Source organism: Bos mutus, chromosome 23, assembly GCF_027580195.1.
Source record: "Bos mutus isolate GX-2022 chromosome 23, NWIPB_WYAK_1.1, whole genome shotgun sequence".
Lineage (NCBI taxonomy): Eukaryota > Metazoa > Chordata > Mammalia > Artiodactyla > Bovidae > Bos > Bos mutus.
The window spans coordinates 22,455,481-22,476,152 of NC_091639.1; the positions used below are offsets into that span (position 1 = coordinate 22,455,481).

The following is a 20,672-nucleotide window of genomic DNA, read 5'->3' on the forward strand; positions in this document are numbered from 1 at the left end:
AAGCGAAAAGCAAAGGAGAAAAGGAAAGATATAAACATCTGAATGCAGAGTTCCAAAGAATAGCAAGAAGAGATAAGAAAGCCTTTTTCAGCGATCAGTGCAAAGAAATAGAGGAAAACAACAGAATGGGAAAGACTAGAGATCTCTTCAAGAAAATCAGAGATACCAAAGGAATATTTCATGCAAAGATGGGCTCGATAAAGGACAGAAATGGTATGGACCTAACAGAAGAAGAAGATATTAAGAAGAGATGGCAAGAATACACGGAAGAACTGTACAAAAAAGATCTTCACGACCCAGATAATCACAATGGTGTGATCACTGACCTAGAGCCAGACATCCTGGAATGTGAAGTCAAGTGGGCCTTAGAAAGCATCACTATGGACAAAGCTAGTGGAGATGACAGAATCCCAGTTGAGCTATTCCAAATCCTGAAAGATGATACTGTGAAAGTGCTGCACTCAATATGCCAGCAAATTTGGAAAACTCAGCAGTGGCCACAGGACTGGAAAAGGTCAGTTTTCATTCCAATCCCAAAGAAAGGCAATGCCAAAGAATGCTCAAACTACCACACAATTGCATTCATCTCACACGCTAGTAAAGTAATGCTCAAAATTCTCCAAGCCAGGCTTCAGCAATATGTGAACCGTGAACTTCCTGATGTTCAAGCTGGTTTTAGAAAAGGCAGAGGAACCAGAGATCAAATTGCCAACATCCACTGGATCATGGAAAAAGCAAGAGTTCCAGAAAAGCATCTATTTCTGCTTTATTGACTATGCCAAAGCCTTTGACTGTGTGGATCACAATAAACTGTGGGAAATTCTGAAAGAGATGGGAATACCAGACCGCCTGATCTGCCTCTTGAGAAATTTGTATGCAGGTCAGGAAGCAACAGTTAGAACTGGACATGGAACAACAGACTGGTTCCAAAAAGGAAAAGGAGTACGTCAAGGCTGTATATTGTCACCCTGCTTATTTAACTTCTATGCAGAGTACATCATGAGAAACGCTGGACTGGAAGAAACACAAGCTGGAATCAAGATTGCCGGGAGAAATATCAATAACCTCAGATATGCAGATGACACCACCCTTATGGCAGAAAGTGAAGAGGAACTCAAAAGCCTCTTGATGAAGGTGAAAGTGGAGAGTGAAAAAGTTGGCTTAAAGCTCAACATTCAGAAAACAAAGATCATGGCATCCGGTTCCATCACTTCATGGCAAATAGATGGGGAAACAGTGGAAACAGTGTCAGACTTTATTTTTCTGGGCTCCAAAATCACTGCAGATGGTGACTGCAGCCATGAAATTAAAAGACGCTTACTCCTTGGAAGGAAAGTTATGACCAACCTAGATAGCATATTCAAAAGCAGAGACATTACTTTGCCAACAAAGGTCCATCTAGTCAAGGCTATGGTTTTTCCAGTGGTCATGTATGGATGTGAGAGTTGGACTGTGAAGAAGGCTGAGCGCCGAAGAATTGATGCTTTTGAATTGTGGTGTTGGAGAAGACTCTTGAGAGTCCCTTGTACTGCAAGGAGATCCAACCAGTCCATTCTGAAGGAGATCAGCCCTGGGATTTCTTTGGAAGGAATGATGCTAAAGCTGAAACTCCAGTACTTTGGCCACCTCATGTGAAGAGCTGACTCATTGCAAAAGACTCTGATGCTGGGAGGGATTGGGGGCAGGAGGAGAAGGGGACGACAGAGGAGGAGATGGCTGGACGGCATCACTGACTCGATGGACGTGAGTCTGAGTGAACTCCAGGAGTTGGTGATGGACAGGGAGGCCTGGCGTGCTGCGATTCATGGGGTCACAAAGAGTTGGACACGACTGAGCGACTGATCTGATCTGATCTGATCTGATGCTCTGCTGACCTAAACCTCTCACCCTGATGAGGGTCAGTGCCAGCCCATGACTTGCCTGGATGCCTGCTAATCTCTGTTGTCCTTGTGTGGGAAGTGAGCTGAGGGGTGGAGAGAGGACCTTGGCCCACATGGGCCAAAACTTACTATGACCTCCCCGCCTCAGGGCTGGTGTGTGGGGGTTGGGTGTGCTCTGGAGGGTCAGTGGTGACAAAGCAGGGACGGCTGAGGCAAGACCTTGCTGAGCGGCATCGACTCCAAAGATCAAGACGCCAGAACCGACGGTTTTTCTGTAACCAGCCTGATGCCAGGACGGTCCTGTAGGCAGCAGGTGATGGGATCCAGCGCAGGTAAGCAGGACCAGGACAAGGAGGTGAGACTCTGTGTAACCTTCCCCTCCAGGTAAGAGCCTCTTCAGAGACTCTCCTCACCTTTTTCTTCTTCTGTCAGTGGTGCTGGTGGGGGGAAAGGGTCAGTTTCTAATACTCTTATGTTTCACAGTTTTTAACTCTTGTGATTAGATGAGTTTGCTGCCAATTCACTATTTTGGACTTTATTGAGGCTTTGTGTTATATGTTGTGAAATTTTGGACAGTTCTAAACATTCAAAAAGAAGCTACATTCTCTCTTTGGAATAGAATTTTATATATGTCCATGAGGTTTTCCTTATCAATTACATTATTTAGGTATTTTGTATTGATGCTATTTTTTTTTACTTTTTGATATGTCATAAACTAGAAAAAAGTCACCCAAAGTTTCCTTTTAGCAATGAGTTTTTGCCCATAGTGTATTCTCACTATGAGAACACAAGAAAAATGGGCAAAAATTCATTGCTAAAAGGAAACTATAGAAACGTAATATATATATTAGGTCTTTCCAGGTGGCACTAGTGGTAAAGAACCCACCCGGCAACGTAGAAGACATAGAGACGCAGGGTCGATCCCTGGGTCAGGAAGAGTCCCTAGAGGAGGGCACGTGAACCCACTTCAGTATTCTTGCTTGGAGAATCCCACGGACAGAAGAGCCTGGCAGGCTACTGTCGACAGGGTGGCAAGGAGCAACACGACTGAAGCAACTTTGCATGCATGCATATTGCTTTTTATATTTTGATGTTTTTCTCCTGTATGATCCTTAAGGTGGGTTACATCTTAATTGATGATTATAATCTTTAGTACCATAAAATACCTTTGTTTCACTAATAATTTTTTTTGCTTTGAATCTAATCATGTTTGATAATAAGATCAAAATCTCAGACTTTTTTCATTTTAGATTTAGTTTATATATATGCCCAGCTATCCCAGGGATGGCGGAGCCTGGTGGGCTGCCGTCTATAGGGTCGCACAGAGTCAGACATGACTGAAGAGACTCAGCTGCAGCAGCAGCAGCAGCATACCTTTAATTTTAAATTTAATGCTTTTTAAAATGTATATTTAAAGCTTAATTTTAATTCGTCTAGTTCATATCCTCAGGTAATTTCTTTAGAGCCTGTAATATCAGTAGCATGTTTCAAAGACTTTCAAAGGCTTTCTTTCTTTTTGAATATTGTCTATAAATGACATATTGGTGGGGAGAGAATCCTTGGATCATGACGCTTTCTTCAGAACTCAACATTCTACTCTTCGACTCTGACCTTGAAAGCCACCACTTGGAAATCATCTTGTCCTCTCTGCATCTTTGGGCTACTGTTAGTGCTCGTGTGCATGTGCAGGCGGTGATGGTGGGAAATCACACCCTTCTCTCAGGAGTTCTCACTGTGATGTCATTACTCTAGATATCCTGGAAGAAGTTCCGGGTTGGAAAGCTGATCAGTCCTGCAATCAAAAATCGGGCAGAAGAAATTTCAGATATACTTCTTTCTTCAGAGAAAAGACTCAGAGAATTCAGTCGTAAAGGAGGGGGTTCTGAACCTAGAAACCTTTCTTTCTCTAAGATGTGTCCTTAGGTTGTCAGCGTGGCTGTGACTTCTCAGAGTTCCTTGCTCTTTGTGTGTCATTCACACCAGGCAGGGACGCTGGGGAGGGAATCTAAGTCCAAAGCACATGATAGTCTAAGAATGGAACCTAGACTAAAATAGAGTCACATTCAGAGGTCTCAAGATGGTAAAAGGATATTTCATATCTAACAGTGAGGTAAAAAGAACATTGGGAGAGAATCTCAAAACACTGAGAGTATGAGTGAGGCATTTCCTCAAAAAATTAAAAACATAATTACCATATGGTCCAGCATTCCCACTTCCTAAAGAATTAAAAGAGAATTTTAATCTCAAAGAGATCTTAGCACTCTCACGTTCATAGCAGCATTATTCACCCCAGATGGGATGCAGGAACAGCCCAAACACCCATCGATGGATGAATGGAGAAACGGAACGCGGCACATGCAGACACTGGACTACTATCCAACCTGAGAAAGGAAGGAAATTTGTGCCGCGTACTACATCATGGATGAACCTCGAGGACATTAGGGTAAGTGAAAGGAGCCAGTCACAAAGAGACAAGTAATATATGATTCCCTGTATATCAGGTCTCTCAAGCAGTCAAATCCATAGGAACAGAAAGTGGATTAGTGGTTACCATGGTTTAGAGGAGGGGGAATGAGGAGCTGCTGTTTAATGGGTATACAGTTTCAGTTTTTAAAGATGGAAAAATTCTGGAAATCAACTGCATATTTATTTAAATATACTTAACATTAATGACTGACTCATTGGAAAAGACCCTGATGCGGGGAAAGACTGAAGGCAGGAGGAGAAGGGGACAAGAGAGGATGAGATGGCTGAACAACATCACCGACTTGATGGCCATGAGTTTGAGCAAGCTCCGGGAGTTGGTGATGGACAGGGAGGCCTGGCGTGCTGCAGTCCATGGGGTTGCAAGGAGTGGGACACGACTGAGTGACTGAACTGAACTGAACATTAACGAACTATACATTTAAAAATAGTAAAGATGGTAGATGTCACAATAAGATTTTTTTACCAATTTAAAGAATACTGGGAGAATGTATCTCAAAGAGGTATCTGTAAGAGTGGAGAGAAACAGTGTGGGTTTGGACTAGAAGTTTCGGACTTAGTTTAACAAGTGGTGTGCCCAAAGTACTCTTTAATGAAGCACCAGGTAGGTTCAGCACTTGTTGGTATATATGCTTACAAGAAACAATTTAGCCTGCACAGCTCTGGGTGTCTCCTGAATTGCTTTCTCTAATTCACTTGAACTTTCATGGTGCCCTGTCATCATCTAAAGTTATATGAGCCCATGTAAGAGAACCTGACCTAGAAGCTGTGGTGTTAAAATTGCTTCTTGTTGGGAATCTCTGGTGGTCTAGTGGGTAGGACTCCATGCTTTCACTGCCGTCAGCCCAGGTTCAATCCCTGGTCTTCCCACAAGCCAAGCAGTGTGGCTAAAAAAAAAGAAAGAAAGAATTGCTCACTGTCCTTTTGTTCTTTTACTCTAGGAAAATTGATGAGGGATCTGGAATATAAGACAAGTGAGTATTTGCAGGGGATAGTGGCTGAAGTTAGCAGCTTTCCTGTGAAGGTTCATTACTCAAGGTCAGCAATTCTGTTTTAAAAAGGAAGGTCTTTGTGTAACTAATGTATCCAAATTCTTTATCCTGATTTCAAAACCATAAACCTTTCCCCAGATTTGCCCAGCTGTAGTGATCCCAGTTCTTATCTTTTTTTCCTCTTCAGTCTCATCGCACTGCCTGAGGCCTTGAATTTTCTGTGTTCTTTACACTCTCTAAATATGGTTGCTAATAGTCTGAACACAAGGTCAAAAGCAGTCTTTGTCCTGGTCCCCTGAGGAGCCTCCCACCATTGTCATGAAGGCCCAGAACCTAGGGGACAAATCTCATTTGTATCTTTTGTGAGGCCACACCTTTGTCTCCTTGTCCCCACAGTGAGGATCATCCTGAATTCCCCGACAGCCAATGGCTACCTCTCAGTGGCTCCAGATGGGAAGAGTATGATGTTCACTGGCTTGTGGATGAACAAATGCCAGCATGGTCAGAGATTTGATCCGGAGCCTGGGGTGCCGGGCAGTAAGGGCTTCACGTGGGGCAAAGTGTACTGGGAAGTGAAAGTGGACAGGATCTGGTGGGAAGCAGAGGAGGAAGAAGACGCAAGGAGATACAGGGCTGGAAGCAGAGGCGTGTTTGGCAGTAGAGATCTTGGATTTACAGACATCACTGATGGGTATCATTCTCCTGGATACAGAGAGGAGAATGAGGAGGTGGAGGAGGAATGGTCTCAGGAAAATGGAATATGGCCAAAATTCTGCCTGGTAGGGGTGGCAAGAGAGTCAGTGATAAGAAGGGGATTTCTCAACTTCACCCCCGAGGCGGGGTTCTGGACTCTGCAGCTGTCCTCAGCTGCTAAGATTGAGGCAGAGTAACTCTGGGCTCTTATTATATTTATGTTATATATTAATATATATTATTTATTAATATATAAATTATATTAATTATTATAATTAAATTTATTTAATTAAATAAATTAATAAATTTATTTACTAAATAAAGTAAATAAATTTATTTACTCTGCCTCTTATAATTATATATAATATATAATATATTAATATTTATATGAATGATATATTATTAATCAATACCACCATTTTAATATATGGTTTAAATATTAACAATTAATATATATTATATTAATAATTAATATATTTATTATATTAATGTATCATATTATAATAACATAATAATCTGGGCCCTTCCAGATCCTGTCCTACTGCCCCCAGAAGATTGGAGTTGCTCTGGATCATGATGCTGGGAAGGTAACCTTTACCAATGCCAGAACTCAAAAGTTCATTTATGAATTCTCATCTGCCTTCACTGGGAAAATTTTCCCTTTCCTGTGGCTTAACTGCATGAGATCTAGACTTACGCTGAGACCCTGAGAGAAGACCTCCTGGCACAGCCCCAGGTTTTGTCATTCACCCTTTATTCCTTTTCATCAGTCTCAGCTCTCTGCCTCAGCTGGATGGTCCTGCTGGGTTTCTGAATGCACTCAGATGACCGGAGCTTTATGGCAGTCATGAGTGTCTTGTCCTCGCAGCTTTGTCTCTAAAATGGGGATTGTAATAGTTGATCTTTCTCTAAGGGGAATGGTTGGAATGTCTTTAATGTGTTTATTAAAATGTGTCTTAACTAATTTATCTCTTCTGTTGCCTTTGATTTGGTTCTTCACCTGCCACTGAGATAAATGTATGAGAATGACTGTATTACAGAATCTCGGCTCCTGCTACAAATAGTAACTGATGACAACATCCACATTGATTTATAAAGCACCTTTTCTGTCCCATAATTTCTCTTGCCATCCTTCTAAGCAATTGTTGTTGTTCTGTTGCTCAGTCGTGTCTGACTCTTTGGAACTCCATGGACCGCAGCACGCCATGCCTCCCTGTGTTCACCATGTCCCAGAGTTTACTCAAACTCATATCCATTGAGTCAGTGATACCATCCAACCATCTCATCTGCTGTCATCCCTTTCTCCTTCTGCCCTCAATCTTTGCAGCATCACTGTCTTTTCCAAATCATCTAAGCAGCTGAGAAAATGGTAAATATTTGGCAGTTCATAACTGTTTAATCTTTGATACACTATGAGATTTGAGATATCTGGTGTAAGAATTCCTTTATCTGCATATTCTGATAATTTTTGCAGTGGGAAGGCGAGAGGGAAAGCCATGTAAGGTTCAGGTGTATACGAGTTTTTGGAAGTCACTTGGTTCTGAAGTCTATGTCAGCTGTGTTTTGAGGTGGTAGAAATAGATACTAAGCTTAATGTTAAATTAGGAGTCTTACATATAAGCAGCAGAAAACAAATTGGCTGATGTTAGAAAAAGGGAAAATAATTTTTTTAAAAAAGGATATTAATTAAACATCACTAGGGCATCTGGAGTGCAAAGAGGGAGGGATACGTGTGCCTGCCTGCATGCAAATTCTGGAGGCACGTCCATATGACCTCCAGAGAGGTGGGAGCTGCAATGAGAGAGGGAGGAGGTGGAGTCAGCAGGACTTGAGAGGATTGTTGAATTGTCAGGATATAAACAGAATACATCATGCATGAGTCCAAGCTATTGGAGAGTGGATATAATCTGATGAGGAACAGAAGAGGAAGAAGTAACAACGCTTACACACGGAGCCAGAGGTGTGTTTGGCAGTAGCAATCTTGGTGGATTCACAGACTCAACTGATGGGTAAAGCTTTCCTGGATACAGAGATGAGAATGAAGAGTTGAGGAAGGAATGGGTTCAGGAAATTAGTGGTCAGAACAGGCCCTAGTTCTTCATGTAATTAACCCCTAAATCAAAATCTGCCATAAGCACACCAGAGTATAGGATGCCTGCCTGTGCTCAGCAACAAAAAAGCAAAGTGTGTTTTCGGCTTCTGTAATAAGACATGGTCTCATCAAGACACATGCAGTTCAGCATTCTCTAGACATGGGAGCACAGGCTACTTGCCAAAGAACTTCCCATACTTAAACTCCTGGGTTCAAAATGTGGGGAAATTTGCTCTGATAGCTCAGTTGTTTAAAAATGTTTTGCTGAAGGAATTCTCTGGTGGTTCAATGGATAGGGTGCTCAGAATGACCCTTGAGAGATGGGATTCAGGTTCAACCCAGGGACATGGGTTCAAAACCCTGGTTGGGGAAGAAAAAAATTTTTTCTGAAAACTGAATACCTCAGAAATGCAACTGATCCCATGTGCTGCAAAACTTTTCTCTACATTTTGAAGCTAACCTTTCTGGGCCCAGAGCCTGTGCTCTGCAACATCAGAAAATATTTCTGAAGATTAAAAAAAAAAAAATTTTGCTGAAGGACTTCTCTGGTGGTTCAATAAGAATCCCCCTTGGGTTCAATGGACATAGATTCAACCCTGGTTGAGAAGGCTGTGCAGCTGCAGCCCAGAAAGGAGCCACCCCACCTGCCCTCTGCAACAAGAGAAGGCAAGTAGAGAAAGCCCATGAGCTGCAGCGAAGACCCAGTGCAATCAAAGATAAAAATTAATATTTAAAAAACAATGACAAAATCTTTCTCACTGAGGAGAGACAGCTTTCCCAGACTACAGCCCAGCCAGGTGCAAGCCTCTGATATGCAAACTAACCAATCCAGACCCCAACCCTGCCCACCCTCCCTACCCCTCTACCCCCCCCCCCCACCCTCCCACCCCTCCCTGGTCCCTGGTCTGGCCTTTGTACCCTAAGAGGCAATATTCCTCTGCCTTAATAATCCCAGGGCCAGGTACCAGACAACCAAAGACCATTACTATAACACAAAGCCTGGTGATATTTGTTCATACCAGCCAATCCTAATCTGTTTTCCCTGCCCTACACCTTGACTTTCCCAAGGAGACCTATTAAAGGTCTAGCCTTTATTTTCCTTTCATCTTTGCCAAACTGACAGATTTTAATTTTTCTTTCCATTTTCCCTTTTCCATTTTCCCATTTATTAATATTTCCATTTTTTCTTCTTTTCCAAATTGTTTTCTGCTGCTTAATAATGAATTTATTATAAATAAAAATTTACATTTCTTCCATTTTTCAAATTGTTTTGCTAATGCCTTTTAAATTGTTTTCAGTCTTTGAATCTCAATGTAGGAATTTTAAAATATTGAATTTAAGGAAGAAAAATCAGCCTCCTGACCCCAGGAACAGGTGTGACACTCACAGCTAGACCTCAGAGTTACTTGAAGCTGGCCTGGTGCTCAGCAGCTAGGCCATGTTGTTCTCTTTGGAATAAATCATTTTATAAAATAGAAACATCAAATAAGGATACACTGAAATCATAATAAAGTGAAACAAAACAAGATAAGACTATACATAATTTCATTTAAGAACAGAGAAACAGGGCACTGTGCAATTCAGAAAGTACTGAACATCTCCCTATCCTGGGTAACAGGACTGATGGTTGCAAATGCTCCTTTATCCTTGCTCTAGTCTGCCCTCCTTATGGATGTGATTGATTGGGACACCCAATCATGTAATTGACCATGCTTCCTGGCAATACTCAGTTTGGAGTAAACCCCTCTTTTCTCCAACCAAAGCCCAAATCCCACAATAACACATTCTTTCTTATCCCCTCACTCTAAGATGCCCTGTGGTTCCCCACTGTATATTCTCCCTTGCTGTATCAAGTAGTAAACACAATGAGTTCAACTAGGTGTGTTCCTGGTGGTCTTTAGGTGAAAAATATCGACACATGCTAATATTTTGTCTATCAGATTTTTTCAGTTCAGTGTCTTTAAATTTTGATTATGAATCTCGACACATCCCTGTCCATCACCAACTCCCGAGTTCACTCAGACTCACGTCCATGAGTTTGTGATGCCATCCAGCCATCTCTCCTCTGTTGTCCCCTTCTCCTCCTGCCCCCAATCCCTCCCAGCATCAGGGTCTTTTCCAATGAGTCAACTCTTTTGCATGAGGTGGCCAAAGTATTGAGTTTCAGCCATCAGTCCTTCCAATGAACACCCAGGACTGATCTCTTTTAGGATGGACTGGTTAGATCTCCTGTCCAAGGGAGTCTTCTCCAGGTTCAAGCATCACTGGCAGCAGCTTTCTTCACAGTCCAACTCTCTCCAATGCCACTGGAAAAACCATAGCCTTGACTAGACAGACCTTTGTTGGCAAAGTAATGTCTCTGCTGAATATGCTATCAGGTTGGTCATGACTCCTTCAAGACCCAGTTTAATTTCTGGCTGCAATCACCATCTGCAGTGATTTTGGAGCCCCCAAAATAATCTGACACTGTTTCCATGTTTCCCATCTAAGAAGTGACCAGATGCCATGATCTTAGTTTTCTGAATGTTGAGCTTTAAGCCAACTTTTCACTCTCCTGGTTCACTTTTCATCAAAAGGCTTTTTAGTTCCTCTTTTTATTTTCTGCCATAAGGGTGGTTTCTGCATATCTGAGGTTAAATTTCTCTTCTTGATTCCAGCTTGTGCTTCCTCCAGCCCAGCGTTTCTCATGATGTACTCAGATTTTTTAGGTGTCTTTAAATTTGATTACAGACATGTGTTTGCATGCTTGTGAGTTTGTGGTTGCCATAGAAAAGTTTTATTTCTTCTTTTTATTTTTTCTTAAATCTTTGGGTCATGCTTAGAAAATTCTTCCAACAATTGTGAAAATTTTATGTATATTTTCATTTAGGTAGAGATTATGAGAATGGGGTCAAGGGTAAAAGGAAACAAAAAACTGAAACTGGGGGCACACACTTTGGGGAGGAATAATAGGTAAAGAATTCAAAGGTGGTGGGAATTCTAAGGTTTTTATCTTCTGTTTTATGTTTTTATAATTTTGTAGGACCAACAGGGTATTTTATAATGGGGTATTCAATAAATACTTTCTCGTGGCTAAGTGAAGACATAAGTGCTTGCTTATGTTTACCAGGTTAACAGAAATGACATCAAGAGCCTCAATGTAATATAGATAAGAAATAGCTCCAAAGATGAGTGTTTTTGAAAACTAATGACCTTGAGGTGATAAATTATGTTTAGGTTAATGATGTTAAAGAAAGTGAAAGTGGGTCTGACTCTTTGCAACCCCATGGACTATAGCCCACCAGACTCCTCTGTCCATGGAATTTTCCAGGCAAGATTACTGGAGTGGGTGGATAGCCATTCCCTTCTCCTGGGGATCTAGGGATCAAACCCAGGTCTCCTGCACTGGAGACAGATTAAATTTTCTTGGGCCTGCCGTATTTTACAGTAATGTCTAAGACCCACCTAACCAAATGTATGAAGATAATTTCAATGTACTTCAATCTATGAGTCATACAGTATCTTGGGAGAATGAAAACTAAACCATTTAGATATGCTCTGTCAAATACAGTAGCTACTAGCCACATATGGCTATTTAAATTTAATTAAATAAAAATTCAACTGCTCAGTGAAGTTAGCCACATTTCAAGTGCTCAATACCAGCCACATAGAGCTAGCACCTACCACATGAAAAGTGCAGACCTAGAACTCTGAGTAGCACTATTATTGATGATATTAGTGGGCCTCAAGTAAGGTACATTAGACCCATTTAAAACCAAAGGGCCAATATTATTTCTCACACAGATTACATCAGATTTATTTCTGGGATATGGATAAATATTAAGCTGGTACCAACAAATCCAAAATGGGTCAGGAATAAATTTCTCTCTCATGCCTTCAGGCACAAACTATTCCCAGTTCCAAAGGGGAAACACCTGTCTCCCAACTCCCTTCCTAGGTAGAGACACTCTAGCATCAAATTTCTAGGGGTAAGTTCACTTTTAGAAGAACCAAGAGGCAGAGCCCTAATAAGTAAAGGTTGGGAAGCACAGAGTCCAGTTCAGGAAGAGGGAGTCTAGAAGTGAAGAGACAAAGAGGTGGGTGCTAACCTGTAGTCTCCCTGCTTTACTTAGAACAGTAGTTCTCAAACTGTGGTCTGTGGAACCCTTGAAGTCTCTGAGACCCTACTATGGGATCCATGAGGTCAAAACTATTTTCATGACATTACCAAAAATTTATTTACCTTTTTCTTTTAAATATGTATTTCTTATTTTGGCTGCACTGGGTCTTCACTGAGGCATAAGGGATTTCTCTAGTTGCAGAGCATGGGCTTTATTTAGGCTCAGCAGTTACAACTTGAAGGCTTAGTTGTCCTTTGACACATGGGCTCTCAGTTCCCCAGCAGGGATCAAACCCTTGTCCTCTGCATTGGAGGGCCATTTCATAACCACTGTTCCACCAGGGAAGCCCCTACCTTTTTCACTGTGTTGACATTTGCACTGAGGTAAAACAGCAGCAGAAATGAGCCTATTTCAACAAACAGCAATAGCAGTTATTAATTCTTCACCACCATTTAATTGCAGAATAAAAAAGCAAGTTTCACTGAAAAATATCCAGGTTGTAGTATTAAAAATTATTGTTTCTACAGTCATCATTCTTGAGTCCACATTTTAGACTCTCTGATAGGATGAAATGGGAAGTACACATAAAATACTTCTGCTCCATTTTAAAGTACTATGTCCCAAGGAAAATAATTTTTCTGAGCTGACTTAGCTTCTTTTTTTATGGAATACTATTTTCACTTTAAGAACGAATAACAGGAAAACTATGATTTTTTAGATTTAGTTATTTGGCATAATGAACATGAGTTTCTCCCTTCCAGGAAATCAACTTACAGTATTTATTGCCAATGATAAAATGCAAGCTCTCATTAGAAAATTAATCTTGACAGCTTCCCAGTACTGACAAACTTTTCTAGTGTAAGCTGTGGTGACATTAACAAATGTGATTGTTTGCTAATCTTAAACATCAACACTCTAAAATCTATACAACTTGGTAAAGCAATGCATTACTTTAAAAAAATCATGCATTGATACAATATTCATTCAATGTACAAAACAGACCTATGGACTCTTATGCAACAGATTTGGAAATATTCAGTTATAGTTTCAAGTTTCACATAGCAAAATATTATTTATGAAACCTAACACTTGTGTAGTTTTAGTGTTGTATCAAAGATGAGTAGCCATAATTATCTGAAAATGTTATTCAAAATACTTCCCTTACCTATATTTGTGTGAGGCTGGATTTTTTCATTTACTTTAAAAAAAAAATTAAATACAGAAGCAGATATCCAAATACTTCAGTCTTCTAATGAGGCATACAAGAAAAGAATGTAAACTTTTGAAAGAATGTAAAATCTAGAAGGCTCACTTCTCACTATACTATTTCATTTTGAAAATAGAGATTTTTCATAAAAATATTTATTTTAATGTAATGGGTTATTAATATTACAATTGAATCAATCGATTTCTGTTGTTTCCATTTCTAATATGGCCAATGTTCACAGATATAACACACATAAGTGATACTATCTTTGAGGTCCCAAGTCGTATAGTCATACACTGATTCTGAAACCGAAAGTTTGTAAACTTGTGACTTACAGGGTCCTCCAGGCAGTAGGAGAGGGGTCAGGGCAAAGTCCCAGGTCCCCAGGCAAGGCTCTCAGGGTCTTAGGCCAGAAGGTGATGTCTGGGCGGGGGAGTCAAACCTCGTGGGATTCCCCACCTCCCTGGGGTTTCACTTTCTCGCCGCTCAAACTGTGTCGGGTCTTTCTGCTTGGATACTCATGACGAGGTACCAGTTCTCACTCCCATTGCGTATCCGGTTTCTACAAGCCAATCAACGTCACCATCGTTCCTGGTTTTAGGGTCTTTTATCTCCCCTCTCAAACTGTGTCGGGCCTTTCTGCCTGGATACTCATGACGAGTCCCAGTTTTCACTCCCATTGCGTATTCGGTTTCTAGAAGCCAATCAGTGTCCATTCCTGGCTTCAGGGACCCTACCGACCAGCCCGGACTGATTTTCTCAGGCTCGGATGGTAGGGGCTTTAGAAGTCAAGCCCTCCGCTGCTGTTAGGGTCCCGGGGTCTGACCCAGATCTGGGAGAGGGAGATTCTGCAGGGGGAGGAGCAGGGGGCTGCTTACTGCGGCGCAGGACCTCCAAGCAAGGCAAATTCGCCTCACAGTGGCCCAGACTCCAAACTTACTTGGGCTAAGAAAAGCCTGCAGCGATTTGTTCTTTTTTTTTTTTTTTTTCGGGTTTTGGTCCAGAACCAGCTGAATCTGCGCAGCTGGAGGCCTGGCTCAGCTGTAGCCTGTGAGGCCCTGGGAAGCCTCCCCTCTGGGACCCATGACCCCAAACCTTGGTTCATCCTCAAGGCCAGAATTTAGATTTGGGTACAGGAGCTCAGAACTTTTTAATTTGAAGGTTTGGAGGTGGAGGGATCAGGCCTGAAGGATCCAGAATGCCAGTCTCTCTCTGTTAGGTCCATAAAGGGGATGAAGAGACAGGAGGCTGGGGTCCTGGGGCTCTTAGGCCTGAGAGGAGAAGAAGGCACCCTGAAGGCTTCATAGGGTGGAGAGGGTGATGCTTGGACAGGAGGGTCCAACCTTGGTGTCCTTGGTATGGTGTTGTAGGTCTGGGGAGGAGGAATGTCTTTTTCATGTCTCAGGAAAATGTTAGGGGGACCCACGGCCCAGACTCATGACTGATCTCCTTGTCACCCTTGTGGCCTCCAGGCTCCAGTTCACATCCTGTCCTTTGATCTCCAGGAAGCACCTTCATGGCCAGCAGCTAGACAGGTCTTTTCCCAGGCTCTTGGGCCAGTGTATTTGGCACAGTGGTCCCTGCCATCTCAGCTCATAAAGAGAGGATGTCTAAGTAGCCCCTGACTGTGAGCTGAGGATGGGCTCTGCCTTCCTTAAGTCTCCCTGTCCCTCCCACTCCCCCAGCATCATGTGTGTGGGGTGTAGAGTGGGGACTGGGGTGGGGGTATTTCTCTGGAAGAGAGGACTTCCTTTAATCACCTCTGTTCTCTCTTTTTCTCTTTTCCATTCTTCCACATGTATTTGAGTCATGTCATATCTGTAATTACAGAAAAATATCAAAAACATAAGTACAATTTCCCAGCAAAATATGGAGCTGACACTGTGTGATTATCATCCATGTGGAAAATAGAGCCTCTACCAGCACCCAGGCCAGAAGCCCCTGTGTCTCTCCCCTCACACACCCCACCTCCCTGCACACGTGTCCACGAAGGACCCTCCCTCACACCTCTCCTCTCTGGCTCCTCCCCTCCACTCCTGTGGCCTCCATCCCATAATGTCACTGTTTCCCCTTCTCCAGGAGCCTCCCCATATTTATAGGGGATCTCCTCTTCCTCCTTTTCCCCACTTCCTCCTCCTCCTCCTCACCCCCCAACTCTTACACCCCATCCTAGGGATAGAGGTTCCAGAGTTCATTCCCTGGAGGAAGAGTCTATAACCTTGTCAGTGGCCAGAAGAAGTGACAAGAACTTGGAGTTCAAGGTCTCATCCCTTGATAACTAGAACACTGTGTATGTTTGTGAGCTCCACCCTGGACCTGGAAACCAGGTTTTACAGCCTTGATATCTGATCCTCTCTGAGGCCAAAGTCTTTGGTTGTTTAGTGGAGAGAGAAACATCCATGTCAGCGTGTATTTTGGAAAACAACTCACACTTTGAACTTGACACTGGATGGACACCAGCTTGTGTGCACAGCACTGACCCACTGCTGGGAGCCTAGAAAGAGCCTGGGCAGATCTCTGGTAAGGAGGTCAAAGGGAGCTCAGGTGTCCAGTCATCAGCCCTGTGGCCACATGGGTGCACGACCACTCTTCCCTCTCCATTTCTGCACAGGAAGGCAGAGGATGCATTGTGGTCTGAGTCAGACAGAGAGGATTGCCCTAGTCCAATGAGTGGGTGAAGGTACTTTCTGAGCAGCTCTGGGGTCAGGCTCAGGGTTTAGGCAGGGATTGGAGGAGAGGAGAGCCCTGGAGCCCTCCCTGTATCTCAGGTTTCCATTTTTTCTCTCTCTGTCTCCTCTCTGCAGGTCATTGATGAAAGACCCTGGAAATCTCAAGGTCAGTAATTGATTCTTCACTCCCTGTTTGTTTCTGGTTGATATTAAAATGTATTTTAATTTTAGTATAGTTTGCAATTTACAAAAAAGTAGCAAAGTTAGTAGAGAGTTACTATATATCCCACACTCAGTGTCTCTATGGGAACATCTTATACCACCATCATACATTTGTCACAGCTAGTGACCAATATTGATACAGTGTTACTGAACTCCAGAATTTATTTGAACTTCATTCAGTTCAGTTCAGTTGCTCAGTCATGTCCAACTCTTAGCGACCTCATGAACTGCAGCACGCCAGGCCTCCCTGTCCATCACCAACTCCCAGAGTTCACCCAAACTCATGTCCATCAAGTCAAGGATGCCATCCAGCCATCTCATCCTTCTCCTCCTGCCCCCAATCCCTCCCAGAGTCAGGGTTTTTTCCAATGAGTCAACTCTTCGCATGAGGTAGCCAAAGTATTGGAGTTTCAGCTTCAACATCAGTCCTTCCAATGAACACCCAGGACTGATCTCTTTTAGGATGGACTGGTTGGATCTCCTTGCAGTCCAACAGACTCTCAAGAGTCTTCTCCAACACCACAGTTCAAAAGCATCAATTCTTCGGCACTCAGCTTTCTTCACAGTCCAACTCTCAGATCCATACATGACCACTGGAAAAACCATAGCCTTGACTAGACGAACCTTTGTTAGCAAAGTAATGTCTCTGCTTTTGAATATGTTATCTAGGTTGGTCATAACTTTCCTTCCAAGGAGTAAGTGTCTTTTAATTTCATGGCTGCAATCGTCATCTCCAGTGATTTTGGAGCCCAAAAAAAATAAAGTCTGACACTGTTTCCACTGTTTCCCCATCTATTTCCCATAAAGTGATGGAATCGGATGCCATGATCTTCGTTTTCTGAATGTTGAGCTTTAAGCCAACTTTTCACTGTCCTCCTTCACTTTCATCAAGAGGCTCTTTAGTTCTTCTTCACTTTCTGCCATAAGCGTGGTGTCATCTGCATATCTGAGGTTATTAATATTTCTCCTGGCAATCTTGATTCCACCTTATGCTTCTTCCAGCCCAGTGTTTCTCATGATGCACTCTGCATAGAAGTTAAATAAGTAGGGTGACAATATACAGCCTTGATGTACACCTTTTCCTATTTGGAACTAGTCTGTTGTTCCATATCCAATTCTAAGTGTTGCTTCCTGACCTGCATATAGGTTTCTCAAGAGGCAGGTCAGGTGGTCACCTATCAAAGACACATTTTAAGTCTGAATCATTCTCCTTCAGGCTCCTCTGGCTGTGACAGTCACACAGACTGCTCTTGTTCTTGATGACTTTGATGTTTTGTGGAGTACTGCTCAGAGACATAGTAGAACATCTGTTGATTTGACTGGGGCAAAGGGTTTTGGTGAAGAGGACCACAGAGATGAGTGACATTCTCCAGTTCACCGAGGGTATCTTCCACTGAATATCACTAATTTACCTCATCGCCTAGTTAAGGTAGCATGTCCCAGGTTTCTCTTTAAAAGGAATTTTTACTTCCCCACTTTCCACACTCTAGTCTTTAGAAGGAAGTCACCATTGCACACCCCACACTTAAGGGGTGCTCTTCTGTCAACAAGTGTTGCAAGGGTTTGTGCAAAAATAAGTTTTCAAATGAGTTGAACAAGTACTAGATTGATAAATAGACTGGATGGAGAGTCTCTGAGTAGCTTCATAAGAAACTGCTGACTCGTTTCCAGCAGCTTCGCTGCTTCCTATTCCTGCCCCAGTGAGCGAGGGTTTCTGCAACACCACGTCCTGGTCAGCACTTGGCATCACCTGTTCTTAGATTCTCGATATTCTATTAGGTGTGATGATACATTACTGTCATTTTTAAATTTACATGTTGTAGAAACATAAGATGTTTAGCATCTTTTAATATTTTTTTCTGAAGAGGTGTCTGTTCAGACTTTAGTTTTAAAAGGTTATGTTATTGTTTCGAGAAGTGTCTGTTCAGACTTTGCCTGGAAATCCCAGGTTAGAGGGCCTGTTTGTTGAGATCCATCGGTTCTCAGTATATTTTAAAACAAGTTCTTTTTCATCAGATTGGAATTTGGCAATAATTTCTTGCCTGGAGAATCCCAGGGATGTGGCCTGAGGGTCTTTTACTGATCAGAACAGTATTCATTAATGAACAGATGGTAAATAATGCTTTCAAAAATTACAAAATTAAAAACCCTTCAGAAAGGCAATTCAAACTCAGTACTTTGCCTGGAAAATCCCATGGACAGAGGACCTGGTAGGCTGAATCCATGGGGAATGAGGGGACATGACATGAATTATTTACTTTTGTTTATTCATGGATTGGAGAAGGATGGCAACCCATTCAGGATTCTCTTGTGTGGGCTGCCGTAAATAATGCTGGACAAAAATTAGAGAGCAACAAAAATCTCTTACATTTGTAAACATTAGACAGATCACCTTCAACTCATACATTAGGACATACATTCTGATCCTCTGGCTGGGCTGGTGCTCACCACATGGCTGTGTTATTCTCTTGTTGGACATAAGTCATCTCACAGAAGACCAACATCAGACAAGGACATCTGAGTGCATGACACAGAGACAAAACAAGACCAAGACATCATTCTAAGCACAGACCAAAGAAGTGGCACTGTGCCCCTCACCATGTACCAAACCTCTCTCTGTGCTAATACCAGTGACCACTGTTTCTTTCCAGTCACATCTGTACCCTTGTTCTAGTCTGCCCTCCCTACAGGGAAGACTCACTGAGATGCCCAGTCATAGAAATAACCCCACTTCCTAACAACACCCAATCAAAGTGAGCCAGTCTTGCATCTGAAAGTTAAAGTCACTCAGTCAAGTCCGACTCTTTGTGACCCCATGGACTACATGGTCCATGGAATTCTCCATGTAACATTAGAATCCACCACCTTATTACTTTTTACTTACTACTCCTGCTACACTTTCTCTCCGAATTCAATCAGTTTTGTTTCCCTTCACCCAACAATCTCTGGACAAAAATATACATGAAGAAGTGGAATGAAGCATTTTATGACCCAAAGATGAAAAGCCATCAAAACACATAAATCTTTCCTATGTCAAGCAGACACTCACAAGATACAAACATATGCCCCTATTCTGATGGAAAAACACATAAAAATGTTTGGCAAGCAGGTAACATGTCTCAATGTTCTTCAGTCAAAGACCACCAGGAGCAAAGCTGTGGGCCATCAAGTTGGATTTATTCTGGATGCAGCAAGGGAGTCACAGAGCATCAGGGACCATGGCGTCTCTTGTGAGGTGTTAGAACATATAGAGCAGGGGGTCCCCAAGCTCTGGGCTTGGGCCGGTATCTCCTGTGAGATCAGAGCCAACATTAGACTACAAATAAAGTGTACAGTAAATGTAATGTGCTTGAATCATCCTGAAACTACTCCCCCCTCCCCTGGTCTGTGGAAAAATTGTCTTCATGAAATCAATTCCTGTGCCAAAAATGCTGAGGACTGCTGACATACAGGATATGGACTTTGGCTGGGTGAGTTTGAGGGGCATCTGTGCAAGACTGTGCTTCCCTGATAGCTCAGTTGGTAAAGAATCCACCTGCAATGTGGGAGAACCCAGTTCAATTCTTGGGTTGGGAAAATCCACTGTAGAAGGGATAGGCTACCCATTCCAGTATTCTTGGGCTTCTCTTGTGGCTCAGCTGGTAAAGAATCCACCTGCAATATGGGAGACATGGGTTTGATCCCTGGGTTGGGAAGATCCCCTGGAGAAGGAAAAGGCTACCCACTCCAGTATTCTGGCCATGGTCCCTGATGGTCTGTGACTCCCTTGCTGCATCCAGAATAAATCCAACTTGATGGCCCACAGCTTTGCTCCTGGTGGTCTTTGACTGAAGAACATTGAGACATGTTACCTGCTTGCCAAACATTTTTATGTGTCTTTCCATCGGAATAGGGGCATATGTTTGTATCTTGTGAGTGTCTGCTTGACATAGGAAAGATTTATGTGTTTTGATGGCTTTTCATCTTTGGGTCATAAAATGCTTCATTCCACAAGAGTAAAAACTTCATGTATATTTTTGTCTAGGAGAGAGGGGTCCAAGGGTGAAGGGAAACAAAACTGATTGAATTTGGAGAGAAAGTATAGCAGGAGTAGTAAGTAAAAAGTAATAAGGTGGTGGATTCTAATGTTATATCTTCTGCTTCATAACTTTACAAGTATGTACAAGTTCTACAAAGTATTGACATCTGTTGTGTTCAGTTGATAACTTCTGTGTGTCCTTATGTTTACCAGGTTAAGGAATACAAAAAGAGACCAAGGATTATACCCATTTGTCATTATCAGACAACTAGCAGTGATGGGCAGTTTTGAACATTTAAGACCTTAAGGTAATAA

At 42.3% G+C, this 20,672-nt stretch overlaps 1 long non-coding RNA gene across 1 annotated transcript; it reads right to left on the bottom strand.

The window, feature by feature from the left end:
- Positions 1–196: 196 nt before the first annotated feature.
- LOC138984928 (uncharacterized) lies at positions 197–14,354 on the bottom strand. Its single transcript, XR_011462180.1, has 3 exons — positions 13,784–14,354; positions 5,124–5,251; positions 197–3,672 (listed from the first exon to the last, which is right to left on the bottom strand). It is a non-coding gene; the product is annotated as an uncharacterized lncRNA (long non-coding RNA).
- Positions 14,355–20,672: the final 6,318 nt, after the last annotated feature.